The 25,069-nt window shown below is 39.9% G+C and overlaps 1 protein-coding gene and 1 long non-coding RNA gene across 49 annotated transcripts in view; one reads left to right on the forward strand and one right to left on the reverse strand.

Moving 5' to 3' along the window:
- LOC148647083 (NACHT, LRR and PYD domains-containing protein 3-like) overlaps nt 1-25,069 on the reverse strand; it is a 1,669,284-nt gene that overhangs the window by 680,565 nt on the left and 963,650 nt on the right. The gene's annotated exons all lie outside the window — the stretch shown is intronic.
- On the forward strand, nt 12,899-23,675 carry LOC148647094 (uncharacterized). Its single transcript, XR_015927717.1, has 3 exons — nt 12,899-12,949; nt 22,904-23,139; nt 23,316-23,675. It is a non-coding gene; the product is annotated as an uncharacterized LOC148647094 (long non-coding RNA).

The following is a 25,069-nucleotide window of genomic DNA, read 5'->3' on the forward strand; positions in this document are numbered from 1 at the left end:
TCAACGAACACAAAGATGATTAGAAAAGTATTATAATGCTTCTGTTACTTCTCCTTCAGTGTAGAAAGAACATGATCGTTCGAAAAGCTCACGTGCAACAAAATGGAATCATTGGGGACTAATTAAACAGGTATTAAGATATAAATAGGAAAATAAAAATCATTTGACTGTGCTGTCAGAAACATCTTAGAGGAGACTTTAGATGCGAGTCACTTGTATTTACAGTATAGAATATCTGGTGAGTGGAAATGGGTTTCAGAAACTAGTATTTTGTAGCAAAAACAAAATACAGAAAAAAAATTAAGAAAAGTCTGGTAGTAGGGGATATTCCAATAGAATCTGCTAATTAACATAGTATGATAATAATTTGAAAACACATCATTGATATAATATTGAACAATTGGATTGCTCTGATTGAAAATGATTTAAAAATTATCTTTATTACTGCAATTAGTACAGCAGAAGCATCTTCACATATAGAATCATACAGCGTGTCTAGATGCCTAGATGCTCATTAATTACCATACAGTCAGAATGGATGTGTGCAGGCTGGCCCACACCTGGAATAGAGGGACAGACAGAACATTAAAGAGAAGGAACTAAAGGAAAAAAGGCACAGCACTCCACAACACTTGCCAGTCATCATACAGTAATAGTCCTATGAATCAACACAGTTGGCAGTTGTAGTGTGCTCTCATGAGGCACCAGTTCTGTAGGGTTTGGGCATTTACGGAGACAATTATTAATTGTAGCCGTAAATCACAAAATGATTCTTTTAATGGTCTTAGAATCCAACCATGCAATATAACTCAAACACACACACAGGTACTAATACACGAGGATACATTTATTAATACATAGAATATGCATATAAACCTAACAGATCTTATCGTGAGGGTTATCAGAATACAAAAGATATATATTCATTCAGTTACGAAGAGTTATACATACTGTATCAAGAGGACATACCTTCGGTATATCATTCATTTAGACCGTTTCGTAATTGAACTTGGTTACAACTTCTACATTAGATACTCAAAACAAGTACATAACTCATAGGAATTAAATTGATATCAACTGGTTGGGATAACAATTGAATTCTCGAGCTGTAATGCAGTGAAGTTGAATACTCATCCAATCTCTTGGGGCTCTCTGGCTCTGTGCCAGGCTGTGCTGTGCGGCTTGCGACGGTGTGTTGCTGATGCTCACTGTCCGGCTAGTTAGTGTTGGCTTTAACTAGCAAAGTTTGTGCACAGGAGAAAAGATGACTGTGGGTCCCAGCAGGTCAGGAAGAGGACCGGTTCGTTCCTGATGAAGCGCTAGTTCTGAATAGTGATTCAGCTGTCCACAGTTCCGACCTGTTCACGAGGCTTGCTGCTGATGCTAACCTCGGGTGGATCCTCTGGTTACTCTCTGGCAACCTCCGCTCTCGAATCTTAGAACAAAGCAAAGTTCTGGCACTCGGACACCCTGGCCGTTCCGTGGTGGTCCGGGCTGAGTCTCAGGATGGTCAGGAGGTGCACTGCGAGAATGTCCTGCCCTTGGGAGCCTCTCTGCTCCTGGGCCGTCCTGGCCTGGAATTGTCTCGCACCCCTGGAATTCTCCTTAGAATTCTCTTTACAATAGTTTCCTCAGGCTCTCTGTGTTGCCTGTTTTATCTGGAGGAACTTCAGCTCATTCATTGGCTGAACGTTTTATGGGCATCAGAGACCCAGGTGGGTTACTCGGCCCTACCAGTCCCTGATTGGTTGATCAAGGTAAGATATGAGTCACTTACTCCTGACACTTAGGAATGCATTCCAGATGTCCATCTGGCACTCCCTAGACAGATATGTGCCAATGGATGACCATTGATCATGATAGCCAGGCTTAGCTAAGTGCATCCCCATTAGGGGGCTGTCCCTTATCAAAAGAAAACATCTTTAAATCAGCCTGCATGAATAGCTTCTCTGTGGCTGCACCACAGAGATGAAGAGAGAGATGGGGCCTCATTTGGGAAAGCACAGCAACACTTAATTCTGTCTTATTAATAAGCATTGCCGCTACACAGTCATATCCCTAAAGTCCTATTGAAAGCCACCTGAAATGTTGTCCCCAAGCTTCTGGTCTGCATCATAAAAAACAAGAAGAACATCCTGGAAGATTCTTAACCACAATATTACATCAAGTCCTTCAAAATAGATACCCTTTTCATGATAAGAACTTTGGGAAATTCAGACACACAAAGAAAACATTATGTTTATATAATGTGATGTTTATAGAGGTGGAGCAGTGGTAGTGTGGCTAAGGATCTCCATCCGTGGCTGGAAGGTGGCTGGCTCAAATCCCACAGCTAGCAGAGAAATCCTACTCTGTTTGGCCCCTGAGCAAGACCCTTAACCACAACTCCTCCAAAGGTGCTGTATAAATGGCTAACCCTGCACTCTGACCCCAGCCTTCTTTCTCCCTGCCTGTGTGTCTCATGGAGAGCAAGCTGGGGTATGCAAAAAGACAATTTCCTAATGTAAGAAATTGTGTACTGTATGGCCAATAAAGTGATCTTATCTTATTGTATGCTACATATGCAGCCATTCAAAATGAGCTGGGTACGCTGCGGTACAACGCTGTGCGCGTGTCACATCAAAACACGTCGTTTCGCGTCATACATTTTACTGCATGAAAATTAGATTATGTTAATAGTATCCGGAATCACCCTGTAAAACCGCCAGATGGAGCTAATGAAGCTTAACCTCTCATGTACTGTACAGCATTTGAGCTGTCACCAGAAAACACCACATTTCGATTCCCGATCACTGCTGAAGGACAATCTTTATTCAATTAAGAATTTAAGTTGTATACTCTTTAGACTTTTAAATTTAAACTGTGTATTACAGCATGTTAATCATTATACATTAAAAAGTTGGTATATTTTATGAAAGCAAGATTGCTCAGTTGGACAAAAGTATACAACCTACCACCTTTATCATAAATATTTTAATTATGCAGAAATATTTTAAGCATCAAAGTCTTTACTGAAGATATTACTAATAGTACTAATAATGAATGACCCTGGACAAGCTGTAAACTCAGAGTATTACTCTGGTCCACTGATTCTCCGATTCACCATACCTTTCACATGCTCATAAACGATATTAATTTAGGAACATAAACATATTATATAAACTGTACTGTATATGGCTGGTATTGGTAGTTTAATGAAAAAATACACACCAGTATTCCATTTCTCCCTAAACATTTTAAGCATCAAAGTCTTACATGTGGTTTATTTTGGAAACATTTTTACGTGCCCCTTCTGACCATATTACGTTTATATACTTTGTGAGAAAAGTGATAGTTTTAACCTTTTCTGCGAATATGCACATTATCGGAGTAAACAAAAGCATACTTTTAGAATTTGATTAATAGGGAATATAATATGGAATCGTGTATCTAAAGAAATTAATAACGATATAATTATATTAATGTACTGTAGCACAAACAGTAGTATAAGACTTTCTATTGACATGTGAATGGCTGTTTCAGTGTTGTTCACCTAACTGCGTCTGTGGCATGATGGCTTAAGCTTGTGCTTTATAAGCCTGAAGTTGGGTGTTTAAATCCAGCTATCACCATGAATTTTCTTTAAACAAATAAACATTTCTTTGAAAAACTAAAATAGCAAATATTATGGACACTATATTGACATTTTTTATATTACTAAATATGACAACATGTTTGAAGCTAAGTCATTTATTAATAACAACGAATAATTTCAAACTGCTCTGATATTATTACTGACAATAAATATTATCAACACTATATTGAATTTGTTGGTCTTTCTAAATATCACAAAACATTCAAAGTTAAGCGATTACCATTTTCCATGAATACTTGCGCTTGTTATCACTTTAAAAGAAACTCATACTTTTCAGAATTTAATTTGGAAATGTTTTTACGTGCTCCCTCTGACCATATTGTTTATATACTTTGTGAAAAGTGATAATGTTTTAACCTTTTCTGCAAATTCGCTCATTATTGACATAAAAAAGCATTCTTTTAGAATTTGATTAACAGGGAATATAATATGGAATCGCGTATCTAAAGACATGCTTGCCAGCGTGGTGACGTCACCACCTTTCCCTCTGAATAGGTAGTCAAATAATAGGCCATGAAAATATTTGTATGTCTGTCCGTGGGGGGAAGGGGGATTGTCTTTAATTGGATGGTCCGCCTATTCTACTCTGAGAATGTAGGGGGGAGCAAAAGTGCCTGTGGTCTTTTCACTGATAAAGTTTACATTGCATTGTCAGATTGTGAATCAATAAAGGCATTTAATTAAACACGCGTTTTCGATTTTAATCAAAATGGGGGTAATGGGGTTAGACCATTAGGTACAAAATCACAGCTGAGGACTGATTAGGATGTTATCAGGTCCATCAGTGAATGATCATGCTGAGGGTGTCTGAATGTCTTAGGCAGAAGGGCAATAGCAAACGTAGGGGAGCTAGGCTGCACCAAATATCAATAGGGTATTTCAGAATAGTAATAATAGCATTGATCTAGCACAGACTTTTTTTTTCTCTTCAGACAGTATTTGCACAGCTTCTCATTCAGCTGCTCCGCTTCCTACTGCTGTTTCCATTCTTATTCACTGAGCAACCAGACAGCTCCTGCTCAGCGGCTCCATTGCCTGTCTTACCCGAGAGTGTCACTGCTCTGCCACCTGCCATTGCCCTCAACTATCAGTTTTCAGCACAGTATCAGCCTGTCTTCCACATCTCTCAGCTGGAGCTCACTACACTCGGCTTGCTGACACCCTGGGAAACTCCTGCACCTGCGTTCCAACCTGACAGCTCCTACTACCGATTTCCAGGACCTAGATTGTAACTAAACATATCGCATACCTACAGGCTCTACGGACTAGATTAGAATCCATATTGCATACAGCTCATCTGTCTGGGTTTCCTGATTGATTCACTGGTGGTGAGTCTGTAACAGCCTTTACAATGATAATCACTGGAGTGAAGGCTGTTCTCTCAGCTCAGGCCTTTTCTGTCTGTGACAGGATTTGTATACAGGAAGGAGCTTTGCATACCTGTGCCGCCTCACTGCTCCAAACACTTTAAGACTCACAGTGCGGATCAGTCACTGTTCAGCCCTTTCAGAGTCACTGACACACACAGGACAATGATGAAACTGATTCTACTGCTGGGGACACTGGGGCTCTTTGCTCAAGGTGAGGATTAAAGAAAATACTCATCTAATTTTATTATATTTTATTTATTAACACTAATTTCACAACATTAACCTTTAAAAGTTAAAGTTTTTGAATACATTTAGAATAAATCTAAAATTTAAATAACTTCAATAGAAGTGTAGCAAATGTGTTTTCAGAGGCAAATATATTTACAAATTTGCAAAAAGTGTGTATTATAATTAATTATTGGCTAGGTATTTAATACATTGTATGATTTGTGGAGTATATAGCTGTTAGCATATTATGTAAATCAGCTTTACAGAAAAGAGTACAAATAGCTGAAAGAAATTAAATTTCCCTGTGTTTTGTCTTACAGAATCCAGTGGACAGGTTACTGTTACTCAGACTCCATCAGTGACATCTGTTCTCTCTGGACAGACAGTCACTGTGAGCTGTAAGACCAGTCCTGTAGTGTATGTTTATAACTCTAAGCACTACTTAGCCTGGTACCAACAGAAAGCTGGAGAAGCTCCTAAACAATTGATCTATGATGCAACTACCCGTCAGACTGGGATCCCAGAGCGTTTCAGTGGCAGTGGATCTGGGACTGACTTCACTCTGACAATCTCAGGAGTCCAGGCTGAAGATGCAGCAGATTATTACTGTCAGAGTTACCACAGTGGTTATGTGTTCACACAGTGTTACACAGCCGTACAAAAACCTCCCTCAGCAGGACTGCACAGCAACTGCACTGCTGCAGCTGGGACCTACCGCAGGTGCACTTCAAAGTTTATTTTAATAATAATAATTGCTTACACTTATATAGCGCATTTCTGGACACTCCACTCAAAGCACTTTACAGGTAATGGGGATCCCCTCCACCACCACCAATGTGCAGCATCTACCTAGATGATGCAACAGCAGCCAGAGTGCGCCAGAATGCTCACCACACATCAGCTATTAGAGGGGAGGAGAGCAGGGTAATGAAGCCAATTCATAGAGGGGGATTATTAGGAGGCCATGATTGGTAAGGGCCAATGGGAAATTTGGCCAGGACACCAGAGTTACACCCCTACTATTTTCGAGAAACACCCTAGGATTTTTAATGACCACAGAGAGTCAGGACCTCGGTTTTACATCTCATCTGCAGGACGGAGCCTGTATACAGTATGTGTCCCGGTCACTATACTGGGGCATTAGGACCCACACAGACTGTAGAGTGAGTGCCCCCTGCTGGCCCCACTAACACCTCTTCCAGCAGCAACCTTAGTTTTCCCAGGAGGTCTCTCATCCAGGTACTGACCAGGCTCACACCTGCTTAGTTTTAATGGGGCTGCCAGTTGTGAGTTGCAGAGTGATATGGCTGCTGGCTAGTTTGCTACTGTAAAACACAGTCACAGTATTCAAGGAAATGTATTTATTCTATTTCTCATTTAAATCATTTTGACAGTGAGGCTATGGGGCAGACAGACACTCACACACTCACACCAAGGTCAATTTTCCAAGCAGCGGGGGCGCTGTGGAGTTGGCTAGTTCTACCAGTCAGGCCGTTTGCTGTGGAAACACGGTCAGACAGGAAGCTGGCTTCACCTGTGGATAACCACGTCTTGCTAAACTTCAGTCTTTAAAAACAAAGTTTGTACACAGTTTGTTTCCCTGGTCTGGCCACAAGGTAGACAGGTGGGAAAACTACGGTTGTCTTGGCTATAGCTTATTTCTGAATATATTTGGACATTCAACATTTCGACCAAAAGAAAGTGTTAAACTGTCTTATTTCAAAATATACAGCAAAAATAACAATTGGTTAATGAACACAAGATTTCTTCTATTGCAGAAAGAATATCTTGGACAGAATTCTGTAGATTACAGCTGGTGATTGGCTGAGATGCTGTCAGCTTAGGTTCTGGTACCACCCTACAGATCTCCCACTGGTGGACCTTCATTTGGGTGATGAACAGTGATCTTGGACCTTATGATCATGTCCAGATGGCTCTCTGCTTGACATCCAGCCACCAGCGGCAAACATCCATCATGGAGAGTACTGGGCCATCACTGTCCTGAGAAAGACATACCCATCTCCCTCACTTCCCCACACACAAAGAGCACCAGGTCACTCTGTGGCTGTGATCACAGCATGAGAGCCATATGGAGTTAAAGAAAGGGGACCCTTCAGCTACATTCTTGTGCCGTTTCTGCTTGCTCAAGGAACACAAAGATGATTAGAAAAGTATTAGAATGCTTCTGTTACTTCTCCTTCAGTGTAGAAAGAACATGATCGCTCGAAAAGCTCACGTGCAACAAAATGGAATCATTGGGGACTAATTAAACAGGTATTAAGATATAAATAGGAAAATAAAAATAATTGGACTGTGCTGGCAGAAACATTGTACTAGGAAATTGCAATTAAGATGGACTTCTTATTAAAAATTATTTCTATGACTTTAGATGCGAGTCACTTGTATTTACAGTATAGAATATCTGGTGAGTGGAAATGAATTTCTGAAACTAGTATTTTGTAGCAAAAACAAAATACAGAAATAAAAAGTTAATAAAAGTTTGGTAGTAGGGGATATTCCAATAGAATCTGCTAATTAACAGAGTATGATAATAATTTGAAAACACATCATTGATATAATATTGAACAATTGGATTGCTCTGATTGAAAATGATTAAAAAATTATCTTTATTACTGCAATTAGTACAGCAGAAGCATCTTCACATATAGAATCATACAGCGTGTCTAGATGCCTAGATGCTCATTAATTACCATACAGTCAGAATGGATGTGTGCAGCCTGGCCCACACCTGGAATAGAGGGACAGACAGAACATTAAAGAGAAGGAACTAAAGGAAAAAAGGCACAGCACTCCACAACACTTGCCAGTCATCATACAGTAATATGAATCAATACACAGTTGGCAGTTGTAGTGTGCTCTCATGAGGCACCAGTTCTGTAGGGCTTGGGCATTTACGGGGACAATTATTAATTGTAGCCGTAAATCACAAAATGATTCTTTTAATGGTCTTAGAATCCAACCATGCAATATAACTCAAACACACACACACAGGTACTAATACACGAGGATACATTTATTAATACATAGAATATGCATATAAACCTAACAGATCTTATCGTGAGGGTTATCAGAATACAAAAGATATATATTCATTCAGTTACGAAGAGTTATACATACTGTATCAAGAGGACATACCTTCGGTATATCATTCATTTAGACCGTTTCGTAATTGAACTTGGTTACAACTTCTACATTAGATACTAAAAACAAGTACATAACTCATAGGAATTAAATTGATATCAACTGTTTGGGATAACAATTGAATTATCGAACTGTAATGCAGTGAAGTTGAATACTCATCCAATCTCTGGGGGCTCTCTGGCTCCGTGCCAGGCTTTGCTGTGCGGCTTGCGACGTGTGCTGCTGATGCTCACTGTCCGGCTAGTTAGTGTTGGCTTTAACTAGCAAAGTTTGTGCACAGGAGAAAAGATGACTGTGGGTCCCAGCAGGTCAGGAAGAGGACCGGTTTGTTCCTGATGAAGCGCTAGTTCTGAATAGTGATCCAGTTCCAACCTGTTCACGAGGCTTGCTGCTGATGCTAACCTCGGGTGGATCCTCTGGTTACTCTCTGGCAACCTCCGCTCTCGACTTTTAGAACAAAGCAAAGTTCTGGCACTCGGACACCCTGGCCATTCCGTGGTGGTCCGGGCTGAGTCTCAGGATGGTCAGGAGGTGCACTGCGAGAATGTCCTGCCCTTGGGAGCCTCTCTGCTCCTGGGCCGTCCTTGCCTGGAATTGTCTCGCACCCCTGGATTTCTCCTTAGAATTCTCTTTACAATAGTTTTCTCAGGCTCTCTGTGTTGCCTGTTTTATCTGGAGGAACTTCAGCTCATTCATTGTCTGAACGTTTTATGGGCATCAGAGACCCAGGTGGGTTACTCGGCCCTACCAGTCCCTGATTGGTTGATCAAGGTAAGATATGAGTCACTTACTCCTGACACTTAGGAATGCATTCCAGATGTCCATCTGGCACTCCCTAGACAGATAGGCGCCAATGGATGACCATTGATCATGATAGCCAGGCTTAGCTAAGTGCATCCCCATTAGGGGGCTGTCCCTTATCAAAAGAAAACATCTTTAAATCAGCCTGCATGAATAGCTTCTCTGTGGCTGCACCACAGAGATGAAGAGAGAGATGGGGCCTCATTTGGGAAAGCACAGCAACACTTAATTCTGTCTTATTAATAAGCATTGCCGCTACACAGTCATATCCCTAAAGTCCTATTGAAAGCCACCTGAAATGTTGTCCCCAAGCTTCTGGTCTGCATCATAAAAAACAAGAAGAACATCCTGGAAGATTCTTAACCACAATATTACATCAAGTCCTTCAAAATAGATACCCTTTTCATGATAAGAACTTTGGGAAATTCAGACACACAAAGAAAACATTATGTTTATATAATGTGATGTTTATAGAGGTGGAGCAGTGGTAGTGTGGCTAAGGATCTCCGTCCGTGGCTGGAAGGTTGCTGGCTCAAATCCCACAGCTGGCAGAGAAATCCTACTCTTTTGGGCCCCTGAGCAAGACCCTTAACCACAACTCCTCCAGAGGTGCTGTATAAATGGCTAACCCTGCACTCTGACCCCAGCCTTCTTTCTCCCTGCCTATGTGTCTCATGGAGAGCAAGCTGGGGTATGCAAAAAGACAATTTCCTAATGTAAGAAATTGTGTACTGTATGGCCAATAAAGTGATCTTATCTTATTGTATGCTACAGATGCAGCCATTCAAAACGAGCTGGGTACGCTGCGGTACAACGCGGTGCGCGTGTCACATCAAAACACGTCGTTTCGCGTCATACATTTTACCGCATTAAAATTAGATTATGTTAATAGTATCCGGAATCACCCTGTAAAACCGCCAGATGGAGCTAATGAAGCTTAACCTCTCATGTACTGTACAGCATTTGAGCTGTCACCAGAAAACACCCCATTTCGATTCCTGATCACTGCTGAAGGACAATCTTTATTCAATTAAGAATTTAAGTTGTATACTCTTTAGACTTTTAAATTTAAACTGTGTATTACAGCATGTTAATCATTATACATTAAAAAGTTGGTATATTTTATGAAAGCAAGATTGCTCAGTTGGACAAAAGTATACAACCTACCACCTTTCTCATAAATATTTTAATTATGCAGAAATATTTTAAGCATCAAAGTCTTTGCTGAAGATATTACTAATAGTATTAATAATGAATGACCCTGGACAAGCTGTAAACTCAGAGTATTACTCTGGTCCACTGAATCTCCAATTCACCATGCCTTTCACATGCTCATAAACGATATTAATTTAGGAACATAAACATATTATATAAACTGTACTGTATATGGCTGGTATTGGTAGTTTAATGAAAAAATACACACCAGTATTCCATTTCTCCCTAAACATTTTAAGCATCAAAGTCTTACATGTGGTTTATTTTGGAAACATTTTTACGTGCTCCTTCTGACCATATTACGTTTATATACTTTGTGAGAAAAGTGATAGTTTTAACCTTTTCTGTGAATACGCTCGTTATCAGAGTAAACAAAAGCATACTTTTAGAATTTGATTAATAGGGAATATAATATGGAATCGCGTATCTAAAGAAATTAATAACAATATAATTATATTAATGTACTGTAGCACAAACAGTAGTATAAGACTTTCTATTGACATGTGAATGGCTGATTCAGTGTTGTTTACCTAACTGCGTCTGTGGCATCATGGCTTTAGCTAGTGGTTTATAAGCCTGAAGTTGGGTGTTTAAATCCAGCTATCACCATGATTTTTCTTTAAACAAATAAACATTTCTTTGAAAAACTAAAATAGCAAATATTATGGACACTATATTGACATTTTTTATATTACTAAATATGACAACATGTTTGAAGCTAAGTCATTTATTAATAACAATGAATAATTTCAAACTGCTCTGATATTATTACTGACAATAAATATTCTCAACACTGTATTGAATTTGTTGGTCTTTCTAAATATCACAAAAAATTCAAAGTTAAGTGATTACCATTTTCCATGAATACTTGCGCTTGTTATCACAGTAAAAGAAACTCAGACTTTTCAGAATTTAATTATTATTTTGGAAATGTTTTTACGTGCTCCCTCTGACCATATTGTTTATATACTTTATGAAAAGTGATAATGTTTTAACCTTTTCTGCAAATTCGCTCATTATTGGCATAAAAAAAGCATTCTTTTAGAATTTGATTAACAGGGAATATAATATGGAATCGCCTATCTAAAGAGCATGCTTGCCAGCGCGGTGACGTCACCACCTTTCCCTCTGAATAGGAAGTCAAATAATAGGCCATGAAAATATTTGTATGTCTGTCCGTAGGGGGAAGGGGGATTGTCTTTTAATTGGATGGTCTGCCTATTCTACTCTGAGAATGTAGGGGGTAGCAAAAGTGCCTGTGGTCTTTTCACTGATAAAGTTTACATTGCATTGTCAGATTGTGAATCAATAAAGGCATTTAATTAAACACGCGTTTTCGATTTTAATCAAAATGGGGGTAATGGGGTTAGACCATTAGGTACAAAATCACAGCTGAGGACTGATTAGGATGTTATCAGGTCCATCAGTGAATGATCATGCTGAGGGTGTCTGAATGTCTTGGGCAAAAGGGCAATAGCAAACTTAGGGGAGCCAGGCTGCACCAAATATCAATAGGGTATTTCAGAATAGTAATAATAGCATTGATCTAGCACAGACTTTTTTTTTCTCTTCAGGCAGTATTTGCACAGCTTCTCATTCAGCTGCTCCGCTTCCTACTGCTGTTTCCATTCTTATTCACTGAGCAACCAGACAGCTCCTGCTCAGCGGCTCCATTGCCTGTCTTACCCGAGAGTGTCACTGCTCTGCCACCTGCCATTGCCCTCAACTATCAGCTTTCAGCACAATATCAGCCTGTCTTCCACATCTCTCAGCTGGAGCTCCCTACACTTGCCTTGCTGACACCCTGGGAAACTCCTGCACCTGCGTTCCCACCTGATGGCTCATCCTGCTACCAATCTCCAGGACCTAGATTGTAACTAAACATATTGCATACCTACAGGCTCTATGGACTTGAGTAGAATCCATATTGCTTACAACCCATAACTCTGGGGTTCTTGATGCGATTCAATGGCAGTGGGTCTGGAACAGCCTTTACACTGAAAATAACTGGAGTCCAGGCTGAAAATGTAGAAGATTATTATTGTGGGAAGATTGGATTCTACTCTATCCTGGAGAGATGCTGACTCATTAAAAAAGAGGCACGTGTGTATAAAGATTCAGAATTAAGATTAAATAAGAGAAACAGAAGAAAGCATTTTAAAAAATAAAATTGGGTATAAAGTGTGGTTAGAGTCAGATAGTGTGAATTGTGTAGATATCTCTACAGACTAGAGTAGAATCCATATTGCATACAGCTCATCTGTCTGGGTTTCCTGATTGATTCACTGGTGGTGAGTCTGGAACAGCCTCTACACTGATAATCACTGGAGTTAAGGCTGTTCTCTCAGCTCAGGCCTTTTCTGTCTGTGACAGGATTTGCATACAGGAAGGAACTTTGCATACCTGTGCCGACTCACTTTTCCAAACACTTTAAGACTCACAGAGTGGATGAGTCACTGTTCAGCCCTTTCAGAGTCACAGACAGACAGGATAATGCCACTGATTCTACTGCTGGGGACACTGGGGCTCTTTGCTCAAGGTGAGGATTAAAAAAAATACTTATCTAATTTTATTATATTTATTTTATTAACATTAATTTCACAACATTAACCTTTTAAAGTTAAAGTTTAAAGAACTGAATAAATTTAGAATAAATCTAAAATTTAAATTGTGTTTTCAGAGGCAAATATATTTACAAATTTGTAAAAAGTGTGTATTATAATTAATTATTGGCTAGGTGTTGACTTTAATATATGTTATGATTTGTGGAGTATATACTGTCGCTGTTAGTATATTATGTAAAGAAGTTTTACAGAAAAGAGTAAAATAGCTAAAAGAAATTAAATTCCAGAATTTACAGAATCCAGTGGACAGGTTACTGTGACTCAGACTCCAACAGTGAAATCTGTTCCCCCTGGACAGACAGTCACTGTGAGCTGTAAGACCAGTCCTGCAGTGTATGTTTATAACTCTAAGCACTGCCTAGCCTGGTACCAACAGAAAGATGGAGAACCTCCTAAACTATTGATCTATTATCCAACTACCCGTCAGACTGGAATCCCAGAACGTTTCAGTGGCAGTGGATCTGGGACTGACTTCACTTTGACCATCACAGGAGTCCAGGCTGAAGATGCAGCAGATTAGTACTGTCAGAGTTTCCACTACATCAACAGTAAAGATCTGTTCACACAGTGTTACACAGCCGTACAAAAACCTCCCTCAGCAGGACTGCACAGCGACTGCACTGCTGCAGCTGGGACCTCCTGCAGGTGCACTTACAAGTTTATTAGACTACTGTAAGAGATCATTTAACACAGTCACAGTACTGAAGGAACTGTGATTATTCTATTTCTTATTTAAATCATTTTGACACTGAGGCTGTGGGGCAGACACAAACACAAAAACTCACACTGAGGTCAATTTTCCCAGCAGCATGGGTGCTGTGGAGTTGGCTAGTTCTACCAATCAGGCTGGTTGCTGTGGAAACTCAGTCAGACAGGCAGCTGGCTTCACCTGTGGATGACCTTATCTTGCTGAACTTCAGTCTTTAAAAACAAAATTTGTACCCGGTTTGTTTTCCTGTGTCTGGCCATAAGGTAGACAGGTGGGAGAACTTGGACAAGAGTCTAATTGTCATATTTTAAAATAGACAGCAAAAATAACAGTTGGTTCACGAACACAAGATTTCTTCTGTTGCAGAAAGAATAAATTGGAGACATTTCTGTAGATCACAGCTGGTGATTGGCTGAGATGCTGTCAGGTTAGGTTCTGGTACCACCCTACAGATCTCCCACTGGTGGATCTTCCTCTGGGTGATGAACAGTGGCCTTGGACCTAATGACCATGTCCAGATGACTCTCTGCTAGACATCCAGCCACCAGCAGCAAAGATCCATCATGGAGAGTACTGGGTCATCACTGTCCTGCGAAAGACAAACTCATCTCCCTCACTTCCCCACACACAAAGAGCACCAAGTCACTCTGTGGCTGAGATCACAGCATGAGAGCCATATGGAGCTAAAGACAGGGGCCACTTCAGCTACATTCTTGTGCCAGTCATTCTGCTTGGTCAAGGCACACAGAGATGATTAGAAAATTATGAGAATGCTTCTAATACTTCTCTTTCAATGTAGAAAGAACATGATCATCCAAAGAGCTCACATACAAAAAATTGAATCAACAGACTAATTAAACAAGGATGGCAATATAAAAACAAAAATAAAAATCATCAGACTGCGCTATCAGAAACATTGTACGAGGAAATTGCAATTAAGATGGACTTTTTATAAAAAATAACTTCTCTGACTTCAGATACGAGACACTGGTATTTATAGAATATCTGGTGAGTGGAAGGGTATTCAGAAACTAGTATTTTATAGCAAAAACGAAATACAAAAATAAAAAGTTAATAAAAGTTTGGTAGTAAGGGATATTCCAATAGAATCTGCTAATTAACATAGTCTGACAATAATTTGAAAACACATCATTGATATCATAATGAACAATTGGATTGCTCTGATTGAAAATGATTTAAAAAGTTATCTCTATTAGTACAATTAGCACAGCAGAAGCTTCTTCACATATAGAATCATACAGTGTGTCTAGATGCCTGGATGCTCATCAATTAGCATACAGTCAGAATGGATGTATGCAGCATGGCCCATACCTGGAATAGAGGGACAGACAGAACACTAAAGAGAAGGAACTGAAAGAAAAAAGACACAGCACTCCACAACACTTGCCAGTCATCATATAGTAATAGTCCTGTGAATCGCCACACGATTGGCAGTCATATCCCTAAAGTCCTATTAAAACCCTCCTGAAATGTGTGGAAAGTAGACAGCAGGGTCAATGGGGGGGAGTGCGCCGGGAATAAACAATCAGAGGAATAGAAGGTTCTGTAGCAAGGCCAGCAGAGGACTGGAATCAGATGTACAGCCAGTCAGTCTGTTAGCAGCTACATGAACTGGTACCTGCAGAAACCTGGCCTGGTCAGGCTCCACAGCTCCTGGTTTATGCTGCAACAACACACTTTTCTGGGGTTCCTGATCGGCAGTGGGTCTGGAACAGCCTTTACACTGACAATCACTGGAGTCCAGGCTGAAGATGCAGGAGATTATTACTGTCAGAAGTATGACAGTACTCCTCTCACACAGTGATACACATCTGTACAAAAACCTCCCTCAGCTCTGCAGGAACTGCTCTGGCTCATCAAGAGGAACCACAGAGGACTGAGACTGAGAACAACTGCAGAGCTGCTACAATCACACTGAGCAGAGATGAGTTTGTAAAGATTTATAAATGTTGAGTAATAAACATATAGAAAGAATGTCTAGGTGTATTTCAGTATTAAACTTGATAGGCTATGAAACTGAAAATATCAGATAAAATAAATTATTAGCATTGCAGCTAATAAATGCCATCAAACAAAATATGTTTAAATTTAGCATAACTAGACATCTATATTATCTCTGTGCTATTTATTGTTTATTTAAAATAGAAAGCAATACTCTCCATATCTACAGACAGATCGCAGAAGCCACTGTGAGACACTGGGGATCTGGATGTTTTTCATTCAGATGGGTTAATCAAACAGAACCCCAAGAAGGAGCACAGAGTGTTATTAATATTGACCACAAAACAGGGCATTGCTCTCTCCGGTGTAACAGCACAATGATTTAGTCAATGAAACCATCTCCTAAAGGAATCATTATAATAAATACGTGTTTTAGACAAGGTTATAGAAGACACTTACTCTTTTAAAAAAAGAAAGCTCAAAAACTTGCGGTCAATTCACATGTCTTGACTACCAGTCCACACTGAATGAAAGGATATTATGTACATGATGTCTCTGGGTTATTCATATTGAAGAGTGAGGTCTGTTCCCCACAAAACCTCTTCTAATCTGCACATTTCTAATCTTCACTATCCTCATGGCTTCCTCATGGAATCACTGCTTCCTGGGGACACAGGGACTGCTACAGTAGTTTTACTGCAAAGACCCAGATGTCCACAATTATAATGTATAAAAGCAGATTTCTCACACACCTGAAGAAGAAAAATCGTTTTCTGGCTAAAGCATTGAACCATCCCTGATTTACACCAGGACAGGCAGAGTGAAGAGGAATGACCGGCCTCGAAGCAAGTTGGACATATGCAGAACTTTGATGAATTTCAGTGCAGAATTTTACAAACATAGTGATTGTCCTATTTAGATTTCAATCAAAGTAGAGGGGTAAGAATATCTATTGCTCTCTTAAGGATTGTGAGTTAGTTTGTCTTGTTTTTGTGTATATAATTTCATTTTTTTACTGTGTGAAACAGACCAAAGCAATTACCTTCCTGGGATAAATCACTGGGACTTTAATCATTTAATGCCACCAGAGAACAGCGAGTAATATAATACAGAATGTTTTGAGGAAAATTAACAGAATAACATATTATTAAATTAAAACTTTAATCCCTTCTGTGGTAGATTTAAACTACTGAATATGATCAGAATATTCTAAGATGCCTTGTGGTGAACTTTTGTATAAACTCAATGTGTAATCACTGACTGTGTTGTATGATAAGAATATGTACAAATAAGACTTATTCTACATGGGGTGGAGAGATATACCAAAACATTTATTATATGTCACATTAATATATAATTGATAATTTATTTATAATTTGCACAGCAAGCTAATTGATAGACAGAGGAATCAAGGTTAGGAGTTGCAGTCTCAGTCAGCAGTTGGCTGGCTCATATGCAGCATTTTACCAACAAAATTACTTTAGATGAGTATAAATGTTGAGTAATAAACATATAGAAAGAATGTCTAGGTGTATTTCAGTATTAAACTTGATAGGCTATGAAACTGAAAATATCAGATAAAATAAATTATTAGCATTGCAGCTAATAAATGCCATCAAACAAAATATGTTTAAATTTAGCATAACTAGACATCTATATTATCTCTGTGCTATTTATTGTTTATTTAAAATAGAAAGCAATGCTCTCCATATCTACAGACAGATCGCAGAAGCCACTGTTTTTCCCAGGAGGTCTCCCATCCAGGTACTGACCAGGCTCACACCTGCTTTGTTTCAGTGGGTTGCCAGTTGTGAGTTGCAGAGTGATATGGCTGCTGGCTATACATAGAATAATCAAAATATCCATCAACAGAGCACTCATTCACCTCAATATACCAATGTCCAATTAATAAAGTGTTTATTACAAAGTTACACCAACAGTGAGTCTTCCTAATTTTGGGGCCTAACCCGGAGGCCAGTGGAATCCTTTTTGCTCACCCTGAAGCCTGTGTGGGTCCTCATGCTCCAGCATAATGATGGGAACACTGTACTGTAAAAAGGTGCTGTACTTCAGATGAGACAAACAATAAAACCACGGCCCTGACTCTCTGTGGTCATTAAAAATCCCAGGGTGTTTCTCGAAAAGTGTAGGGGTGTTACCCCACTGTCCTGGACAAATTTACCAATCATGGCTTCTTAATAACTCCCATCTCTGAACTGGCACATCACTCCGCTCTCCTCCCCACTAATAGCTGATCTGTAGAGTGTACTGGCGCACTCTGGCTAGGTAGGGGCTACACACTGGTGGTGACCAGAAAGCTTGTTCCATTTTCCCACAATCTTCTGTACAAAGAAATGCCTTCTGTTCCTAAATTGAAATATTTTTCTACATATTTCCCCTTTTGTCCTCTAGTTTGTCTGCTGTGTTGATCTTCTCAATTTGTTTCAAGGTTTTGAGAACTTGTATAAAGTTCCTTCATAGTCCTGAATCTGGCTCCTCTTCACTGGACTGATTCCAGGTACACAATGTGGTGAATTGTGTTCAATATTCTAACTGAAGCCTAACTAGTGTATTGTACAATTTTAACAGAACATCCCTTGGTTTGGATACTACACTTGTGAGAATTATTTCAAAAAGCCTAAAGTTGTGTTTGTCTTTTTTATCACTTCCTCACAACATTCAGGTCTATTTCATACAGTAAGCAACCTCTTCCAGCTCAGTGTTTCCAATTTTATGTTTATGTATAGAGTAGTTTATATTTTTACTTCAATACTGTACCTGCATGCAAACATCTACTCTTGAGTTTTATCCAAATATTTTTAAATGAAATTAACTACTTTTGAATAATTAGCAAACCCTCCTAATTTCTTGTCATTTGTTAAATTGACTAATTTAACCAGAATCTAAATCCTTTATATCAATTCAGAGGCAGGTCCTCATATACAGTAGTTCCCCTTGGGACTCCATTAATTACAGTATATCACCCCAATCTGGATATTTCCTCTTTATCTTCATGTCATTCCTGTTTTTTTCACCAGTTCTCAGTCCACATGCACACATTTAACTAAGTGTTTTCTGCCTGTAAACTGAAAATTTATCTTTCATGAGGAACTTTGGAAGATCTAAATAATGACCATATCATATGCTCAGGGCATGCTCATTACTGCTCTTGCTTGATATAATAAGGAAGTGAAGCAAAACCTACATTTTCTATATTCATTTTGATTCGAATGTTATTTCCAAATAGATGATTAGATATAATAATAGTTTCTATAAGCTCACATGTTATAGAAGTGATGTGATCTGGTCTGTAATTGGGTCAGTATTGTCACCCTTGTGGATGGGCGCTGCATTAGCAATCCTCCAGCTCTTGAGTACAGCCCCAGTGTTGAGCTGCTGCTGGAAGAGTTCTGTGAAAGAACTGATTGAAAGAACTTTTGTTTTTGGTTTTAGCCTCCATTTCAATTTTCCTTTGGCCTTTCTAATATCTTTTTCAACCTGTATTTGCAGTTCTCTGTACTCCATTTCTATATCTGGCTCCTTTTATTGCCTGATTATTTTAAAAATGATTTATCTTTTAAGCGTTATAAAGTCTGCTTCGTTTGCTAAAGGTTCTGTCATGTCTGCTTGCCCCTGTCTTGTTTGAAAAGACAAGACCCATAAAAGAATTAATGCACATTAATTATGTTTAACACTGCAGTTTCTGTTTCTGATCTCTACAGCTGTTTAAATACTCTCAGCATATTATTTGCACAGTATCCTCTTCTTGCAAAAAAATTTGGTTTACAAAATATTCTCTAACATCCTGTCTCATGGGGAGATTCCAGAGTCTGTGACAGATCACCCCAGAAGGGTGCCAGTTCTAGCAGCAGCCCCGGATGGGGACAGGAGGTAGTGAAAGCTGAAGGTTCCAGTGTTTGCAGAGTGAGGAGTCTAGGAGTACAGGAGCTCACAGACGGATACGGTCAATGAGAGCTGGAGAGACTCTGACAGAGGAACAGCTTCGATTTTTGTGATGCCAGTCAGCCAGTACAAAAGAAACAAGATTGACCAGGAGGAGGTCTCTTTCCACTGCTCCTCATTCGATAGGTATAACCAGGTGTAGAAAGGCATACTGTTACAGACTAAATTCAGGTTATAATTATTAAAAAAGAAACAACATCTATCACCTTATCACTGAAGCCAAAACAAAAGGTGGGATGGCTTTATTTCAGTGTTTATAAATGATTTGATTAATTATACACAACAATTTTCTAATTAACAATCTCTTAATACAATGAACCAAACTGAATTGAAAAATTCAAGGATTTACACACAGTTTTAAACCATATTTAATTACCACATACAAACTAGTCAGTTTCCTAAACCCAGTTTGGGGGCAAGATCTTGGAAAGCGGCCCCTCTAGATCATGATTTGCACAGACACTACTATTATCAGCTCCCAACACAAGCTTATTTCATAGAACAATTAAATACATGAACTACAGAACTAGAACATTTATTAACCAGCTTTGAGGAACACTTAATAAACAAGCTACAAACAAGAACAAAAAGCCCAGATTTTAAAAGGATCCCTTTAACTTCAAAATTATAGCAAAGCATAACTTAAAAATTACTGCATTTAAACCTTTGTAGAAAGGAATTAATTAAATAATTCTGCGTAACCTCCTTGTTCACAGCTCCCTCGACCGCCCTCAACAACCATCCACACCAGGCACTTTCCCTTGCAACAAAGCTCGCTGTATCACCTGCAAGTACACCTCCACCACCACACTCATTCAAGGCCCCTCAAGACAATTCCGGATCACCCAGACAGCATCTTGTACCTCCAGCAACCTTATTTACTGTATCTCTTGCAGTAAATGTCCAGCCATCTACATTGGAGAAACAGGAAGGAGACTCGGAGACCGCTTCAGAGAACACGTCAGGGCTGTGAAGATTAAAGATCTCTCCAAGCCCATTGTTTCTCAATTCACCTCTGATGGCCACGACCACTCTAATCTCTCCGTCTGTGTTCTCAAAGACGGTTTTCCGAACTCATATATCAGAAAGACCACCGAAACCAAAATGATTCTGCAGCTAGGATCACACATTCTCCCTTCTCTTAACGACAGACTACTGTTCTTTTAAATTTTCTCTATTCATTGGAAGTTTCATTTCACACCTCTCTGCACCCATTTTGACTTCTGACTTCTCGAACCTCTTGATTGGCCTCTCTTTCTGTCCCCTGCTCCCGCCTCTCACTCCTCCCCCCTCCCAACCTTTGTTCTCCCGCTACTTTACCTTTGCCTACTGCCTTGTCTCTCTCACACCTGAAGAAGGCTCCATGGCCGAAACGTTGTGTTCTCTTTCTTCTTTTTTTCAGCATGGAATAAACCTATTACTTGTTCCTTTGCAGCCTACGCATGCTGACGCAGCTACCCACCTGAATTAATTAAATAATAACAGTAATTCCACTTAATAACAAGGGAGGTGAGATCAGTAAGTCTGAGGGAATAGGAAAGGTTTATTCAATGAAATTAATACATAGTAGTTGACCCACTGCGTGACTGATGATGGCCCGTCCACTGAGACAGCCTTGTATCATGACTGCCTTCAGGTATGTTTTAATCATGAGCTTTGAACAGCTCCTCTCTGCTCCTGCCTCTGTCACTGGGAGAGTGACTGCAAGCTGAAGACTACAGGGGTTTGGATTTACAAACCCCCATTTAATGAAATACAGGAGATACCGTAAGGAAAATAGAATGTTTTCATGTTGATTACAGTATGTGATGCCCTGACGAGCTCCAGTAATCTTGTATTAATATCATCTCTTACATGTGGAAGGAGCTCGTCAGGGCCATCCCAAACGAGCCCAGGCCAGGCTTATCACCTCGTTAAGGGAACCTCACACTATTTAAGCAGATCTTGAGTCCTCTACCCCAGAGTGAGTGTTGGCTCCTGCTCCACACTCTCCAGGACTTCCTGCCTGCTTCACTGTGCATATCTCCTGCTGCCATTCTCTTACCTACTAAACCTGCGCAGCTCGGCCACCAACTACTTTATTGTCTCCATTATTATTCTCCAATAAAATGTGAATCAGTCAGCTTCCATTAGAATAATCCACAGCAGCAAGAGAAGAGCCACTAAAGGGAATGTTTTGCTCACAATAGAAATTGCAGATTAAAAGATGTTGTGTTGCACATTGAGGGGGTCCCTGGTGGCCTCGGGGCCCTGGGCAGTGTCCCTGTTCTCCTGTGCCCATGGCCGCCCTGCTCACTGGACCAATCACATGAGCTCCAGCGGCATTCCAGTCACACAGGACACTGACCAGGCAGTCAGGGCAGTTGTGTCCAATTCTCACTCCCAGGAGAGGCCCTGGACAAAGCCTTGGCTTGAGCCACCACAGAGTGGAAAGCATTAAGAACAAGAGGTACCTCTTTACACATACACATGTAGGTAAGTGGAACAAGCTGTCACAGCTGTGGTGTTGAAGACGATTCTATTCAAGAAGAGGTTGGATAAACATCAAAGATCACCAATTAATCTGCTTTAAAACTCATTGATCCAACTAAGCATTGTGCTGCAGCAATCTGGGTGAAGTGCATTCTAAAAGGGCACAACAGCAGTGGTCTAGCTGGTATTTAAACCCACAACATTCCAATTATCCACAGTAACTGAAACCAAGAAAGTAAGATGGGTCCACTAGCCTCCTTGTTTATAATCTTTCTTATGTCTCTGAGCAGCTTATACCTTTTTTGATCATTTTATTTAACCAGTCAAGAGAAGTATAAGATCCATTTTGAAAGACAAGGTACAGTAAAGATTTTCAGGTGCAAAAACAATTTGTAACAAAGCGATTTTGGTAAATATAGAAAATACAGTGTATGAGAATACACTGCCAGCGTCTCTCCAGCCCCACACATAAAGTGCTGGAATTCTGGAGGGAATCATCTGTGTCATTGAAAATTAAGAAGAGGTTAACTGATAACTTATAATATTACATTTTGAGAATTATTGCATCTGTTCTCCAGTGTCTGAACACACAGAGCCAAGTGCTGCTTTAACCAGACTCTCCACATTCCACTCCATTCCAGCTGTGTTGAGCTCAGCTGATTGTGTCTTATTCTCTGCTCCTTATAAAGCTGCTCTCTGTCTAGTCCTGTTGCCTGGGAGTGTTTATGCTAAACTGCTCATCTTGCTCTTTTACAACACACAGCACCAAGCCTGTGTTTCCAGCTCTGACTGGCTACAAGTGCTGCTGAACCCAGGAAGACAATTTGCATAGCAGAGACACTTTGCATTGGCAGCACATGCTTCAGTGCTCTGGGAGTGTTTATAGCCCTGTGAGTTTAACACTTTATGACTGAGAGCTGATCTTCATGGCAACAGAACCCACAGCAACAATGACCTTCATCACCATCTTCCTCTGGACACTCCTCATCTCTGCTCAGGGTAAGATTTAATACTTGGCTAGGTGTTGATGTGAACATTTTTTTTTAATTTGTGATGGAGTATAAAGCAGTTGGTATATGATGTAAACAAGCTTTACAGATAAGTGTAAAATAGCTTAAAGAAATTGAAGCATTCTAGTTATTAAATTCCTGCACTGTGTTTTTTCTTGTTTTCAGAATCCAGTGGATAGGTTACTGTGACTCAGACTCCAGCAGTGAAATCTGTTCCCCCTGGTCAGACAGTCACTGTGAGCTGTAAGACTAGTCCTGCAGTGTATAATAACAATTGGTTAGCCTGGTACCAACAGAAAGCTGGACAAGCTCCTAAACTCCTGATCTATAGAGCAACTACCCGTCAGACTGGGATCCCAGAGCGTTTCAGTGGCAGTGGATCTGGGACTGACTTCACTCTGACAATCTCAGGAGTCCAGGCTGAAGATGCAGCAGATTATTACTGTCAGAGTTACCACAGTGGTGGTGTGTTCACACAGTGTTACACAGCCATACAAAAACCTCCCTCCGCAGGGCTGCACAGCAACTGCACTGCTGCAGCTGGAACTTATTGCAGGTGCACTTACAAGTTTATTATACTACTGTAAGAGATCATTTAACACAGTCACAGTATTCAAAGAACTGTGATTATATTATTTCTCATTACAATCATACTGCCTGACAGAGAGATACCAATCACATATGCCACCATATTCAACCAAAAAGTCCATCCATCCATTTTCTTACCACAGTACCCAGTACAGGGGCGCAAGTCTTATAGTACAGTCTTACGCGAGTTTGAAATATGCGTTTTTAAAACCATATACCCTTAAGTATATTTTTGTTTGAGTTATGTAGTGCGAGTCAAAATAACGAGCGCTGCACAGTTACGCTGTTGGCCGCCCGATGCGAGAGTCTCATTGGTGCATTGGGAATTTTTATTTTATACATGTGTTTTTATTTTATACATAGTACAAGTTGATGTATTGAAGGTATTTAGCGAATGCCACGTCCCATCATTCACATCTATAGTGTGTAAGCAGAGTCAAACTTACTTGTGCGGAATGCAACTATAGAAATTACCAATATTTTAAATAGGAAAAATGTGTTTAAAAATACATGAAATTTACAGTACACATGGATTTCCCGAATGCAACCTCCACGTAAATTGAGAACCCTCTGTAAAACTACATGACTTGAATTACTTGCAAAGGTTGCAAGGCAGGATACACCTGGAAGAGAAGCCAGTCAGTTGCTAGGCAGACAGACACAAAAAGACACACAAACACTCACACTGGGGTCAATTTTCCCAGCAGGCAGTTATTCTAACAATGTATTTGGACTGTGAGAGGAGACTAGAGCACCTGGTGGGAAACCCATATGAACACGGGGAGAACATTTTGCACAAGCAAAATACAGAAATAAAAAGTTAATAAAAGTTTGGCAGTAAGGGATATTTACATATAGAAGAAGATTCATACAGTGTGTCTAGATGCCTGGATGCTCATCAATTACCATACAGTCAGAATGGATGTGTGCAGTCTGGCCCACATCTGGAATACAGGGACAGACAGAACACTAAAGAGAAGGAACTAAAGGAAAAAAGACACAGCACTCCACAACACTTGCCAATCATCATATATTAATAGTCCTATGAATCACCACACAATTGGCAGTCATATCCCTAATGTTCTATTAAAACCCACCTGAGATGTGGTCCCCAAGCTTCTGGTCTACATCTTAAATAACAAGTGGAACATCCTGGATGATTCCCAACCACAATATTATGTCTTTCCAAAGTCCTACAAAATAGATAGCCTTTCCATCATAAGATCTTTGGGAAGTTCAGATACACAAAAAAAATGTGTAAAACTAATCGGTATACTGGGATCCCAGAGCGTTTCAGTTGCAATGGATCTGGGACTGATTTCACTCTGACC

Source organism: Lepisosteus platostomus, chromosome 16, assembly GCF_059453375.1.
Source record: "Lepisosteus platostomus isolate fLepPlt1 chromosome 16, fLepPlt1.hap1, whole genome shotgun sequence".
Lineage (NCBI taxonomy): Eukaryota > Metazoa > Chordata > Actinopteri > Semionotiformes > Lepisosteidae > Lepisosteus > Lepisosteus platostomus.